General features: G+C 48.1%; 1 non-coding gene across 1 annotated transcript; it reads left to right on the top strand.

Moving 5' to 3' along the window:
* Positions 1 to 12,699: 12,699 nt before the first annotated feature.
* LOC122916625 lies at positions 12,700 to 12,802 on the top strand. The gene has a single exon (XR_006386253.1). It is a non-coding gene; the product is annotated as a U6 spliceosomal RNA (small nuclear RNA).
* The last annotated feature ends 3,117 nt before the right edge of the window (positions 12,803 to 15,919 follow it).

Raw genomic sequence — 15,919 nt, 5'->3', positions numbered from 1 at the left:
TTTCTTTTCTTCTTTTTTTTTTTAAGATTTTATTTATTTATTTGACAGACAGAGATCACAAGTAGGCAGAGAGGCAGGCAGAGAGAAGGGGAAGCAGACTCCCTGCAGAGCAGAGAGCCTGATGCGGGGCTTGATCCCAGGACTCTGGGATCGTGACCTGAGCCGAAGGCAGAGGCTTAACCCACTGAGCCACCCAGGCGCCCCAACATTCTATTTTCTATATGTTTCCTTATCTAATGGATATAATCATCGCTGGTATCATTTCTCCTTTAATCGTTTTGTAATCATGACATTGCACAATTGCACTGGCAACACAATGGAGGCATTAGTCGACTCATGTAAAAATGACGAATATTGGCCCAAAGGGACAGCCACTCTTGTCACCACCCCACCTGCCACACCACTTCCGCTCCTGGCATCCCTCCTTCGGGCTGTTTGTATCCCACTATTTGAGACCCGGAGCAGGATGCTGTTCGTATCTCATGTACCAAGCTCATGAAGTAGACACGACCACAATTCTATAAATAAGATGGGTAAAGATTGGAAGATTCAAACGGCCTTTACCGTCGCTGAGCTGGTGAGTGACACCGTCAAGAACGGAACTTGCGAGCCCGGCCCCATGTGCTGCAGACATTTGCTTCAAGTTATGGGACCTTCCTGTTCTCTCTCCCTCCGTCCTTACTGAACTTTCTGTACTTGCACAAACACGTTCTAAGCTCTATTCCTTCGACCTCCGGCTTTCTGGAACCTGCAGACAGTGGTATTTTCCCTGCTCAATTCACTCCCTTTACCCATTTTTTATTTCCCTATTTCTCAAAATCCTCTAATAATTTACTCCAGTTTTTTGTTTTGTTTTGTTTTGTTCTTCTCATCCCCTTCTATGTCCTGTGTTCAGGTCTGATTAGGTAACAAATTATGGGAAGTAGGTATAAAAAGTAGCAGTTTTTTTCACTTGTTCATTATTAATTGTGGCATCAACTTCCAGAGAAAAGTAAGGCTTCCTGACAAAAGTAAGGCTCTTATGTCATTTAATTACAAAATATAGGAGAATACTCTGAAACACCATGTTGCAAAACGTCGCACTCCATAAGATCCTCCTCATTTTGGTTTCTTGCACAATTTCATTTTATTCTTGTCGTGGAAGGATGGTGCCCCGTGGGGTGTGGTGGTCACCTCAACAAGAGAGCCAGGCTCCATACAAACGGGAATCTGTACCCAGAGTCACGGAGGAAGCCTCTGCCTCTATTTAAAGGAGAATTTCAAATGGTCGTTCATAAACTATATGGGAGCTTTTATCCTTCAGAAATGTGAACTTCCCTTCTATTTTGGGAGATCACGAAATCTTCTCCAGTTCCCTTCCTGAGGTGTGTGTAAAATGAGCTCTCTTATCAGTTCTGCCTGCCCAGGAGAGATAATTTAGTGGCAGAACAGAGAGCGTCCTTGTGTGATTTCTACCCGGTTTCCTTTGCAAGTGCAGCATTTGATTTCATGGACTTTCTATTATTATTATTATTTTTTTTACTAGAAGTTGCTGAATCTGAATGAGCTATAATCCCTCTTTTTAATAGACTGTATCAAAAATGTTTAAATTCCATAGCATTGGTGGAACCGTACATTGTGTCTGAGGACAAGGCCTAGGAGCATTTGGAGTGTTATCAGCAGCTTTAAAGAGGTATTGGGTTTGAAGATAGAGCTTGTGATGAAAGAAAGCCAGACCCCTGCAGGTTATTTAGCTTTCGGTTCTGAGCAGCCTGTCATTGCTTGCTTCTGTAAACCTACCTAATGTGATTTATCTGATCCATTTCAATGCAAAGGAATGAAACGGCTCCTGTTAGCAACCAGTCCAGAAACAGCGGTTGTCAATGCACAGGGCGGGTGCAGCTTAAACATCTAGGCTAAGCACTTTTTAAATTAGCACTTTAATCTTGTTAGTGGTCTGCAAATGAGAACCTCTCTCGGCAATCAGATGCTCACAAATAGGGCCATTTCCCCAGGAGCAATGATCTTGAGAAGATGGGCTGTCTGGCTAAGGAGGATTGACTTTGCCTCAGGGTTTTACCAGACAGCCGGATGCGTCACGGCAACTCTGCCTTCGGGGGCCTGGGGTTGGACCCTCTTGGGGCAGTTGGCATCACCCCCGCCGCCCTGACCAGCCTCTCTACTGCCGTTTCCTTCCACAGCTCTCTCTCGGAGGTCTGGGATCACCCCTAAGGCAGGGAGGTGGGACCCCCGAGAGGACCCAGAAGCATGTTGGGGTGGAAGGCAACCGGGTATCCTCAGTGCAGGTGGCGGAAGCCCCAGTACCTTCTTTGGGGGTGGAGCCTGTCCTCCACGTTCACCAGTATCTCGGAGTCCAGTGATCGAGCCACGTTTCTGCCCTAATGTCTTCATTTTCTCTCAATCCCCAGCCTGTGCTGTTGGGCTTCTGACGCCCTCTCGCTTTTGCTGGGCCATTCCCCTGGGGGTCCTGTGTATGGTCACATCCCAGCTGTATTACTTCTGGCTGGCTGACCTCATGGGCCGTGAACTTGCCCCTCACAGGTCTTTAGGAAAAAAATGCTTGCTTCCGTGTACTACTGCCTTACCACTCGCGTGTGGCCCACAGCATCAACTGGTTCCTAAACTGGGCTGATCAGAAGCGTCACCTGGGGAATTCTCCAAAAATAGATTCCATGACCTGCTCTCAGTTCTGCTGAATTTGAATGAAATATGGAATGTGGGGACATGCACATTTTTGGAGTAACTTTCCAAAGGAAGCCTATAATCAGCCAGTTTGGGGAGCTAGTCTCTGGGGCCGTTAGCCCCTCCCTGTCTCAGCCTCGCTGTGGGACCGCTGAAGGGCAATGCTGGGAAGAGCCTCGTGGTCTGACCAACTATTAGAAGGCAGACCTCCACACCGGGTCTGCTTGGTGAGCAGATGGCGACGTCGGCGGGCTATTCTGAAGGACTCAAACCCTGACCTGGGTTCTAGTCCAGGTTTAGGGAGGAGGCATAGAACACCCCTCTCTGAAAGCTACCTCAGACCTGCCTGAAGGGCCTGGACCACCCTTCAGCTGAAACCTCATATCCACACTCATTTTAACATACATTTTTGATCATTATCCAAGAATTATGTGAAAATATACTTGTTAAAAATAGCAATGCCCAAGGATATAGAGGAGTCAGTAAATAGCCCCTTCCACCTGGCAACTCTGGTCACTTCCTAAGTAAACCAGGTAATTCGCTGAATGTTTCTACCCTTGTAGACCACACTGCATTCATATATGGGGAGAGAGACAAAGACAGAGACAGAGCCATTGTAACCATAGCAAGTTTCTCATTGCTTCCATGTCTTAGATTCCTTATCCGAGGATTTAATAGCGGCAGCTATTTCTCACGGTTGTGAGAATTAGTGAGTTAATATTTGAAAAGCTCTTGGACCAGCGTCTGGAGGGCAGTGAGCACTGTCTGTGACTGTGGCTTGTGATTTTTCACTTAATAGTATATCTTGGAGGGGCGCCTTGGTGGCTCAGTCAATGAGGCATCTCAGGTCCTGGGATCGAGACCCCACGTTGGGGATCGGGGGGGTCTCTGCTCCGCGGGGAGTCTGCTTCTCCCTCTCATTCTTCCTTTGTGCTTTCCTTCTCTCTCTCTCTCTCTCTTTCAAATAAATAAAATCTTTTAAAAAATTATATTTTGGGGTTTTTCTGTGCTAGTACACACAAGTATGCCATAATTTTACCATAGCCACATAGTATTGTATGGGTAGACTTTAATAATGTCCTCCGAAGGCCAATTGTGCTGTCTTCAAGGATCAGCGTTTTTAAAATACTACAATCCATGAAAAAAAATACACATATTTGCAATAAAGAGGTGGAAACCTGTAGAATAAAAAGTCTGAATTGTTGAACGGGTCTACGGATTTTCAGACTGAGAGACAATGACAAAAGTCCACTCCGAGTCGGTCCCCACCTATGCCCTGGGCAGCAGTGCCTGAGAAGACGCATTCCCTTCACAGCAACATGCTGGATGTGATCAATAGGTGGTACAGGAGGAGGCCTTAGAGTAAGTACCGTGCCGTGGACAAGGCAGACTGCAGGTGCCGTCTCCCATGCAGCGGCGGGAAGGACCCCACCTGACCCCAAGGTTGGCCGGGACGTGAAGCATGTTGCGGCCAAGTCCCAGTGCTGGATACATACCAGGAACCAGTTCGGTTCCTTTCTCTTCATTCCACTTGAACATTATTGCCGGCACGTAGTCTGGACTCCAATAACGTCCCAGCCTGCTGTGAAGACGAATACACCGGGCAATTGTGTCCAAATGCAAGGAAAAACAACCGTGTCTCATAAAGTTCTCAGGACTAGCTCTTCTGCTTTGGAGACTGCCAGACCCAGTAATTTTTGTTTGTTTGTTTTTTTAATTTATTTGACAGACAGAGATCACAAGTAGGCAGAGAGACAGGGGGGGGGGTGGGGAGGAAAGGCTCCCTGCTGAGCAGAGAGCCCGATGCGGGGCTCCATCCCACGACCCTGAGATCATGACCTGAGCTGAAGGCAGAAGCTTTAACCCACTGAGCCACCCAGGCGCCCTCAGACCCAGTGATTTTAATGTTGGCATCGCTACTGGTGGTATCCTCTCCTGACAGTAATTATAATATTGAGCCAATTGCTTCTTGAGGACACAGAGGGAATTAGATATAGAAAATAGCACTGACTCCCCTTCCTATGCCAAAGCTCTCAGGGTCTAGTTACGGACGGTTCCTGCAGCGGGCACTTCTCTGGTCTCAGTGTGAGGGACGGCTGGGGTGCATGTGAGGGCCGGCCAACTCAGAGCCCCGCATTGCTGGCTCACACCCGCAGATCCGCACGGACAAGCTGACCACTGGAACATCCCCTTAATCTGTCCGAGTTGTACTTTCCTCATTTATAAAACAAGGGACAGAACGCACATGTCCACGCAGAGTTGTGCAGATTGACGAAACAGCAGAAGCCAAGCACCTCGCTGAGTCTCAGGACAAACAGGGGAGAACGTCACTCAGTCTTACACCTTAGTTCCAGACGCAGCTCAGGGCATCCTGACCTAGGTCAGGTCACCCATCAGTGACGACACCAGGACAAGAACATGAGACATCTACCTTCTGGTGAGGTGCTGGTGTCATCAAGCTACCCGCACTCAGAAGCGCCGCCCTTCATGTGGAAACCCAGCAAGACTGGCAGGCACCTGTCTTGTCCCTGTCGCGAAGTCATTAGTTCAGAGTTAATCATCCTCTCGTGCAGTTTCAGGACCAAGTAATATTTCAGCATAATTATATTCATAGAAAATGTCAGTGACGACCATTAAAGCAAACTGATAATCCAAGTTCCAATGATTCTATTATAATTAACTAAAAATCTTCATCAAAACCAATGCCTCCAAAGACCTTCATCAGGTAAGGAAGACACAGTCTGAGTTGCAAAGCGTAACCCTGAACCTGGAGGCGCCCATGTGATTGCGTGTCTGCGCCCCATGGAGCTTTAGACCTACTGGAAGCAAGACCAGATAATGAGACTTTTATCCTCCTCTACAACGTTCCCTTTAAAATACAGGTTGGAATTTTAAGTCGAAACCCTCCTCTGTGCTTCCCCAGGGGACAAGCCTCTTGGTGTTATAGCCAAACTGAACACTAGATGTCACTGTGTTGCAACAAAATTTGGATTTTGAATGCATTTTTATGTGGCTGTAAATAAGGTGTTCCTTAGGACTCCCCCCCCCCCCAAAAAAGTGACCTGTCTTTCTGAAGGAACAGTCTTTCTTGGTGGCTTCCTAAATGGTCATTTGGGCAAAGTATAAGGTTTACTGATCATCTATGGAGATTTCAAATAAATGCATGCATGAAGTATGTGTCTACTTGACATATCAGCATCTTCAATGGTTATTTTCTAATATCCATTTTTCCCATGGCTTTGTGCCCTCAGGTTGAGGGCACTGTAGACTGAAATCTCCCCGGCTCTGCTCTCAGCCCCAAGCTGTCTCCTGACTCCCCGCTTCTCACTGCACTCATGACCACTCAAGTCTTCTCATCATTTGCTTCCCTGTCTCCCCAGCCTCTCGTCAATGGCAGGGCCATAAGACCCGCATCATGATGTAGGATATCTGGATGATTTTTGCCTCTCCTGCTCCTGAGTTGTTAAATCCAGCGAGTCGGCAAGAACTGACTTTCATCTCTAAAATCCTAACAAGACCCTCTCCCTGTCTTAGTTCAGAAATTCATATTTTTAAGAATGTGCATTCTTGAACATCAGTCTCCTAACGGGCTTCTCAAGTTCAGGTTCTTCCATCTTCACTTAAGGAAACAAAACAAAATAAAACAACAACATCCTCCATTTAAGCTGCAGATCCAGACTCCCAGCCTGGAGGCAGCCCAGTCACTGGCTGGTTTCCTGCTTGTCTTTGAGGACTTCTTCCATTTTATGCCCCTAAGCCTTTGCAGGCACCGCCATCCCTGTCCAGAAAGTTTAGTTCTTTCCCCAGCTGACCATTTTGTTGTGCAAAACCCAATTCCTGCATCTGTGCATTCTTCATCAAAGCCCCCCACCCCCTTTAATTTTTGCATCCCGCATTCTAATTATTCCTCTATATGTCTATCTTCCCTTCCGCTCGTGTACATGTCGCAGGAAAGAACGATGTCTCTTCCTCTTTGTTATCTTGACAATGCTTCATATATGGTAGGGAAATGGATGTATAAATGACATTTTTATAGAACATACCATACTTTCCTCTAATTTTGAATTTGTTGATTAAAGCTTGAGCCGAATGTGGAAGTGGAGATTTCAGCTGAAACCCTAACAGATGGACAGATGTCACATTCCAGAACAAGGTGCAAGATCTTGAGGCTGGATTTCAGAAGGAAGAGAAAACCAACCCGCACGACTCATCAGCCCTCACCCATCTGATGATCTGAGAAGTTTAGAAGAAGCTGGAGTGGGGACAAGATTTTTCTAGTGTGAGTTTTGATGTACCCCGAGAAATGAGGGACATTCCCTTGTATGGTGGGTCAAAGGAAAGGTACTTAAGGGAAATCGCTCAGAAGCCTGGATTTCTGTAGCTGGTATTTTGGTGGACACATTACACTAGCCCCTGGCTCCCTCCTGAAGGACTCTGGGGCCGGGGGTGCCCCTGTGACAGCTGCATGAGGGGGAGGATGTGTGATTATTCCTCACAAGCCAGGCATGGGCTCTGAGCAAGACGGCAGATGTGTTAGACTCACCACTGTCCTAGACAGCCCCTTCCAGGGGAAAGAATTGACCCAAGAGTGCCCTGATGCCTAGGTGTTGAAGAAGGAAATAGAGTGCCATCGGGAATGGCACACCTATTGTTAAGCTGCTCTCGGTCCCTTACCTACCCCGTGCCATGCTTTTTGATGCCAGGGCTGGGTTGCAGCCACCTTGCTCCGTGGCCAGGCAGGGCTCCTGAGCCATTCCGCGCTGGCGCTGGTAAGGGCTGACAGCACGGCCGGAGCCGGAGGAGCGCGGGGCCCGTCCTCTCTTGCAGAACTCTTCATGGCAGCGGCTTACGGGGCAGGCTGCTTCTCTCCACAGGGTCTGTTGGGCACCCTTTATTTCAGTTTCTGGATCTGCCCACATGTCTAGAACCGCCCCAGCACTCTCTCCCGAAGCAACACTCCTTCAGGGGTCTGAGTCCCAGCTGCCTGGGGTCCTGCCTTCTGCTCCCGCACCACCAGCACCAGGGGCAGCCCCCTCCTCCCAGCTGGGATCCAGCTCTGGGAGGGTCCTCCTCCAAGCCTCCACGTTCTCATAACCCAACGTCTCATAACCCGCTGTCACCAGGACCCAGGGCAGGTCATCCTCACACCAAGGACAGCTCTGGGACTCCAGTGCCCTTACTTGTCTTGCAGTTGTCTGATGACTTCCCATTCCCTAGGTAAGTCCTCTCTGTTAAAAAAAAAGCTACGTTCTGCACAACCAGGGTACTGCATGTAAGGAGCCTCCGGGGCCAGGAGAGGCTGTGAAGAGCCCACAAAAGCAACTCAGGGGAGAAAGGGTCAGCTTTACACACCTGTGGTGCCAGAGTGAATTTGAGGAGTAGGAACCTTCATCCCAGCCCCCTCCTTCCCCAACTCCCTAACCCTGAAGGGCCTAGTATTAGCCTCAGCAGCATTAGAGCCTGCAAGCCAGAGCCCCAGCAGAGAAGGGCTAAGATCCCACCTGGGCTGCTGGGGGGGGGGAGGTCCTTAACTTTGTTCAGGATCAGGCTTGGTTACTGCATTGGACTGGATCCAGCCATGATTTAACTGCTCTATTTTATGTGATACCAAGTAACCTGATTGCTTTGGGTTTTACTTAAAAATGACCCCAACAATGTAATAAAGACTGCCTTATAAATTCCATGTCGGAACAAATGGAAGAACCAGCCCACAGAGAAGTTTTGAAGGAACATGGGGCACACGCATGGCAGGCTTGATGCTGGCAGTGGGAACCGCAGACAGGCGGTCCACGGACACGCGACAACAGGGTACACTGCCCCGTGCAGACTAGCTTGTGGTTTTGCGAGAGTCCTTAAGGGCACGAGGCTCAGGACAGCAGCAGGAAGGAAAGCAGATGCATTTCTCTTTTCTTCTTTAGCCTTATTACACCGCCCTGCTTAGGCCCAGCGCCTGCGACACAGGCTCTCAGAGATTAGAGGACTTCTCGTGGAGAAGTTACACATAATTGCATTTGTCAGTCACCTGCCTGTGCACAGTTGAGGACGGGAAAGTCCCCAGGTGGAAGATGGTGTGAGCTCACCGTTTATTCCTAGCAGGTGGCAGAGGGCTGACAAATGCCGGCTCCTTGATACATAGTTGCTAAACGATAAGTTCCTGGGACTCAAGACCCTGAGGAAGGACTACGGGATTCTATGGATTCCATGTGGGGGGCCTGGAGGTGGGATTTAGGGGGACTTTAAAAATGACAGGGAAAGATAGTGAGCTTGCTTTGGGGCCCTCCAGGGAGGCAGGGGGACTAGGGACGGAGAAATTTCCCTCCGGAAAGGGCGGTGAGGCTTGGCATGGGGCAGGGACCCCCTTGGTGGCGGTGGCTGCGGGGCCAGCGGGCGCGTGCAGGGGGAGGGCGGCGGCGGCCGCAGGGCGGGGCGGGGCGGGGCGGGGGGCCGTGCGCGCCGGAGGCCCTGGGGCCGTGCGGCAGGGGGGCTGCGGGGCAAGCCGCGGCCCGGGCTGGATGTCCGCGCGCACGGTCGCGGCTGCAGCCCCCGGGGCGGCCCCTCTCCCTGCCCTCCCTCCGGAACTGGTTTTCTGCCCTGCTCTCTGAAAGCCTTATTGATGGCTCAAAGTGAGCGCCTCAGCCCACGGTTTCCTCAGCCCCCGGAGCAGCTTGCATTTCCTCTGACGTGGCCTCTGTCTTCGGCCCTCCCCAGGCGCCCCGGGGTTTTTACATTTCAAATGCTCGACAGCTGGGTGAACTGCTGCTTCCGCCCGAAGAAGGGCTCTTTGCATTTCACAATGGCCGGCCAGTGGCGCGGCCTCTTTTCTCTCCAGCTGTGAGAGAGGCTTTTTCAAGTGACTCGGAGAAGCTGCTGTCCAGCTGCGGCCTCGCCCTCTCTCAGGCTCTGCATTTTAATCAGGGCCGCTCACTGCCTCGTTTGTGGGCTCCCGCAGATGCACCCCTGCCCCCCAGCCTGCCCAGCATCCCCAGAGCCCTTCCGCTGGCTCGGGCAGGTGAGCCGGGGACTGATGTCACCGCAGGTGTGCCCTCGCCTGGCCCCGGCCGCCGACGGCCGTCTGGGGGCCCTCCACTGCCCCAGCCCGCAGCAAATCGGCCCCGAGTGCACCCCCAGACAGGGCCTCTGACAGACTCCTTAGAGCCAGATTCCTGCGAGCCCGCGCCCTGGAGAAACACTGGACTTTTCTGCCGCGGCCAATGAGCCTGCACAAAGCCCGTGGGTGGGTGGGGGGAGGGTCCTGATTCAGTCCACAGCTGGAGGGCTTTGGGAGGATCCCAGCCTGTACCCTCACATCTGCCGTGCATTCCCCACTCGGAGCTTTTGTTCACTCTGGTCCCTGTTTTGGAAAACTTTCTGCGCCATATACGGTGACTGTCCCTGCCTGTGGAACCAACCCATGTTCTGGAACCCGGTTTACAAGGCTGCCTGGCCTTGCCTTCCCAAGGCTTCTCTTTGACCAGCCAAGGTGTCTCTCCGCGGTATTTTGCTTCTCTTTAGACAGAACAGAAAAAACAATCACTGAGTTTTCACTTCCTGCCAATTGCTCACGCCTGGCACAGATATTCCATCTCATTTAGTCCCTTCATTGGTGCAAACAGTCATTTTCCACACAGAACTGAGGCACAGAATCTTGGCAATCTTGGCCAGGCACCGGCAAGGCCATGACTGGTGTCTGGTAGCCATGTTTCCTCCCCAGGCTACCTAGGGCCATCGTCCTTCATTTGGCTGATCTCCCTCTTCAGCCTAGAACCTCCCTGAGGACTGGACTCTGGTATCTTATGTGTTTGTGGGCCCTACAGTGCCCTTCCTCACCGACATGAAGGGATGAAAGGGACAGAAAGGGAACGACTAGAGACACTGCGCCCGCCCACCATGTGGCGAACTCTAATCCACGCTTCCGTGGCGAATGTCTGACGTACCATCAGAGATCTAGCAAGGAGAGGTTTATTTTCTCCATTTTTTATGATAAATAATACCTGGGTTGTGCTAGATAGTAGGAAGGGGAAATGTATTGAAGCTCCAGTTCCTTGCTACTTGCATTCATCTATTTCATGGGCTGCTCTTCTAAGGACCTATTTTATATTTTTATTTTACCAGGGGCTTCCATGGAGGTTAAACAATACCTTTGTTGTTTAACCCTTAAACTGTCCCTGCTCCCCTTCCCCCAGGGGACTTAAAAACAAGTCCTGGGGAAAAAAAAGAAAAAAAAAAAAAAAACAAGTCCTGGAAACCAGCTCCAGGTGTGGAGGCCAAGAAAAACAAGGCTGTACCCATGTGGAGTCTAGCCCTGACATAAGTACAGCCATCTCGGCAAAGCAAAAGCCGGCACCTTGCACTGGAAGAGTGGGTTAGCATAAGAATGGCCATCCTGAAGGCCGGGAAGCCATTTTACCAGCCCACAGGGCTTACGTGACTTGAGATAAGAAAAAGTAGCTAAAACCTAAGCAGTAACTTAACCATATACCACCAGGGCGGTTAGGCAATGGCGCCACAGGGACAAATGCTAAAGAAAAACAAATAGTTAACTTGCAGAAATCACAATCCTGCAAGACTGGAGTCTCCCTTGGTTTGCAAATGTCCCGGTGATTTACAACAAAAAGGGCTATCTCTTCAATGGCCCAATTTCCAGAGACAAGTGGCTCAGTTCCTCAAGGCCTAAGGTCGCCCTCCCCACCAAAAAACTGAAGGAGGCTGAGGCAGAAGGAAATGTAAATAAAGTTAAATTTCTTCTAAACCTAAATCTCGCTTAGCCACCAGGGTGATGCCGGGGTGCCAAAAGGTTAAACAAAGTTAAACTATCAAGTGGGGGGCAAGATATGTATCTAGCTATGGAAAAGTGCCTTGAAAATGCTGTATAAACCCTTGGCTTTGAGTGCTCAGGGTCCGAGTTGAAACCCGCTCTGCCAGGCAGATACTTGGACCCCAGCTAGCTGGAAATAAATCTCGCTGTGTGACTTGCATTATCGAGAGTGCTTTCTGTCTAATTGAGGGGTGGTCGACTCTGTACCCTAACACTCTCAAAGTTGGTTTCTTCAAGGGATGATGGACATAAACTAAATCATCTCTTTTGTCTTTTCATCTAGAATGATGCTCTTCCAGGCTAGAAGCCATAGCCGACTTTCTTTTATTTCAACATTGCTTTCATGCTTCTGAAACTTATTTACTCACCACAACTCAGGGAGATGACTATTGTTATTCTCAATTTACAAATGAGGAATCAAAAAAAATAGAATTAAAATGTCTATTAAAACCAAACAAGGACACGAACTTATTCTAGAACACTGGAGGTCTCAAACTCATAGTCCTAACTTGGCCTAGTGCCATATTATACTTGGACCACATGATATCTTCTTTCATAAATTTAAATTAATTAAAAGCATTTAAAAATTAGCTTACACTGTAAAAGTCCAGATGCCTGTCTTCCTGACCAAATATCATGTGACCTAGCAACATGGGGTCTTCATTTATTCATGGAAACAATTGGTTGATACTGATTAATTCCTGACCACTGTATTCTAATGTGAGCTCTCCTGCTTATCAAACTTCATCTCTAGCCTGGTTTAGTAATTCACAATATCTTTCAGGCTCCTGAAGGCATTGACTTCAAAAGCTTTACCTCAAAAAGCTTCCAGAAACACCATTCCTGTCAGTGGAAGAGTCTGTGACGTGGAAACAGTTGTCTTTAAGGGATGGCGGCCTCATTTATCGGAATCTGTAGCCCATGTCTCTAGAACTCTGCATTCTGACATAGATTTCAAAGATCGAGCAGATTACTACAGGGATCTAAGGATGGTTAAACATAAAAAATTAATCAACTATTAGAAAACCACAAAACTATTAGAAAACCAATCATTTCCACAGATTCAGAAAAATAACTAGATAAAATTCAGCTCTCTTTCATAGAAAAAAACCCTCAGGAGTTGAACTACTAATCTTAGCCATTGCAATATGAGAAGAAAAAAAAAAAGCAAAGCAAAGAGAGATTTTAGGATGTAAGTAACAGTGCTCATTTTGACAGCACATAGACTAAAATTGGAACAAGACAGAGAAGATGAGCATGGCCCCTGAGAAAGGATGACATAAAAATTCACTGTTATATATTTTTTAAAAGATTTAAGTAAGAGGTAAAATAGCTCTGTAATATGTAATATATTTTGTAATGTAATATGTAATATATTTTCCACAGAAAATGTAATATGTAATATGCAAATATAATACGTGTTCCATAGAAAATCCAATAGAATCGAAACACCATTAGTACTAACGAGCAACCTCATATATTCAATTCACTTGTTCGGCAAATACAGATTCAGTGTGAGAGTGGCTACTCTTGGTACAGCAGATACAGCAGTGAGTAATACAGAAAGTCCTGCCCTTGCAGAGCTAGTCTTTTAATTTAAAAATATTTACAATATGTCTCATGTTGCGGTATGTTCTAGAGAACACTAAAGCACAACTGATTGCTCGATGTATTCTTTTAAAAGTTTGTGGTGATGAAGGAAGACCTCAGTATTAAGATGACATCTGAGTAGAGCCTGAGGGAAGTAAGAGATCTAGTGGCTAGCCGGGGGGACAGTGAGCACAGATGTTGTAAGTGAGAGGCATGGCAGGTGTGCTGACTGTGCCAGGAATCAGTGAAGCTGCATGAGCCAGTGGGAATGTGATGCCAGATGAGGTTGGGGAAGTAACATAGGACCAGATGATGAATGCCTGTAGCTCCTTGAAAGATTTGGCTTTTACATTGAGAGCCATTGGGGCTCCTGAAGGGTTTGAGGCAGAGGATTATCTTATAGGATCCCCCTGTCTTCTCTGCTGACATAGAGAGCAGTGAGTGCAGAAAAAAGACATCGGTTAGGGAGTGACTGCAATAACCAGGGAGAGAAATGTCTGTGGCTTGGAGCAGCAGTAATGCTGGCATTGGGAGAGACCAGTAACTCCTGACAATTCTAAAGGAAGAGTTAACTGGCTTTGAAATGGACTCAGTGTTATACCTGAGTTTTTAATGTGTAACCAGGAAGAATGGAATTTCCATTAACTAAGATCCTGGAGACAGCGGAACGGAGTGGGTTTGAAGGAGGTGGGGAATCAGGAACTTGGTTTTGTACACATTCATTTTGAGGTATTGACTTGGTCAGTTTGGGCCAGGCTTACACTGGCCCAAAGTTTGCTTCTCACTGAGGCCATGCCCACCATGGACTGGAGAATTCTCCAGAACAGCTACTTTTTTTTTTTTTTTTTAAGATTTTATTTATTTATTTGACAGAGAGAGCACACAGGTAGGCAGAGTGGCAGGCAGAGGGAGAGGGAGAAGCAGGCTCTCTGCTGACCAGGGAGCCCAATGTGGGACTCGATCCCAGGATCCTGGGATCATGACCTGAGCTGAAGGCAGCCGCTTAACTGACTGAGCTACCCAGGTGCCCCCAGAACAGCTACTTTTTATGCAATGACTTAGTGACATGGTTCTGCCTTCCCTTCTCACCGTCTTCACACTCAGTGATGACAGGAATGGCAGGATCAGAAAAGTGGGCGAGGGCCTCAGACGGCCTCAGCTTGCGGTTGTGCACTGGATGCAGGGGTCTGCTGCCCAGAATTCCCTAGGGGGTCTGAAGCATTCATTATCCCTGCTGTTGGAGAGTTGGGCACTAATGGATCACCCTGCATGCCTATATGCCCTATAAAGAGAGCCATCCAGCCCAGAGGAAATGTCCTCTCTCCAAAGGAGCCCACTTCAGGTGACAGTTGACAAGGGGAAACACAGACAGCTCTTGACTCAATTTGGAACAAATCTGATGGTCCCTCCCAGTTCCAGAAGCCCTTATAGGATCACCTAAGGCTCTGTTCTAACTGCACTGCCGTGAACTTCTCCCAGTTCTCTTCCCCTCACTGCCCCCTTACAGGTGAATCCCTGAAGGTCTGGTCTCCATAGCCTCCTGCACCAACTCTCTGTGACTCCGCTTCCCAGAAAAAACCCGATACATGTAACACGTTTCTTATTTTCTCGATGAGGAGTCACGTTCTCCCACCTCACGAAAGTGTTAGGAGGGAGCTGCGCTTGTGGGGAGCATGGCATCATGCACGAAATGCTGCAGCGTATTCCTGAAACTGATGTCACGTTGTGCGTCAACTGTACACAAAGATTCTTTTAAAAAAGCGTTATGAGAAATATATGCACCTGGAAGAGAGATACCACTGGGGAGCACTCACAGTATCCACCATATATGCATATTCCTTTTACACATCCAAGAAGAGTCAGTAAGTGAACAGGTGGATATAGGGAAGGTAGACTTTGGGGCTTATGTCCAGACTAGAGATAGTAACCTTGGGTAATATTGAAAGACTAATATCAGATAATGTTCCCTAATAATTAGGGCAGATAGAGCAGAGCAGAGGCGTGAGGACTCTGCTCTGGCCACATGACCCTTTAGAAATCTAGGCGATGAGGGAGAACCGGAAGAGGAGACTGAGAAGCTGGAGAGACTCCCGTGCTATGCCTTAGCTACTCCTCAAAATTCTCACACTGTACGCAAAGGAAATACATCCACAAGCAGACACTGAGCCATTCTTTTTCCCCCCCTGTGGAGTAATGGAAACGACTCAAATATCCATCAACACAAAAAAGGACAAAGAGTTTTGGTAAAATCATAAAACAATATAGAATATGGCCGTTAGAATGGATGGAATCAAGCTGCACACATTAACGCGAATAAATCTCAAAAACACAATGTCACACAAAAACAGCAGATTTCATTATCATACATATAATGTGAAACCATTTATAGGAAGTTAATTTAAAAAAAAAAAGTTTATTGGACAGAGAGAGAGAGAAAACATGCAACAAGGAGCAGCACGCAGGGAGAGGCACCAACTCCCGGCTGAGCAGAGAGCCCAGAGCGTGGCTCCATCCCAGGACCCGGGGAGCCTGACCGGAGCGGAAGGCAGCAGCATAAGCGACTGAGCCACCCAGGCGCCCTTGAAGTTTAAGACCTTCCCAAACAATACCACATATTGCTAATGGACACCCACCCATCTAGTAGCGTGTGCCGTGCACATGGTAGCTGTGCATTCTGTAGTGCGGGACAGAAGGGGAGTAAGTTTGCACCCTGATATTTATGTTATCTTCTGCTATTCCTGTGAATGCCTGAAATGTTGTGTGTAAAAAGATACCTTCCATCTTGCTGTTAGGAAGAGCATAAAATAGTAACACAATCAGGTTTTTCAAGAG

Source organism: Neovison vison, chromosome 8 (assembly GCF_020171115.1).
Source record: "Neovison vison isolate M4711 chromosome 8, ASM_NN_V1, whole genome shotgun sequence".
NCBI classification, from domain to species: Eukaryota; Metazoa; Chordata; class Mammalia; order Carnivora; family Mustelidae; genus Neogale; species Neogale vison.
Note: the sequence above shows the minus strand (reverse complement) of the source record. Positions and strands in the feature narration are given on the sequence as shown.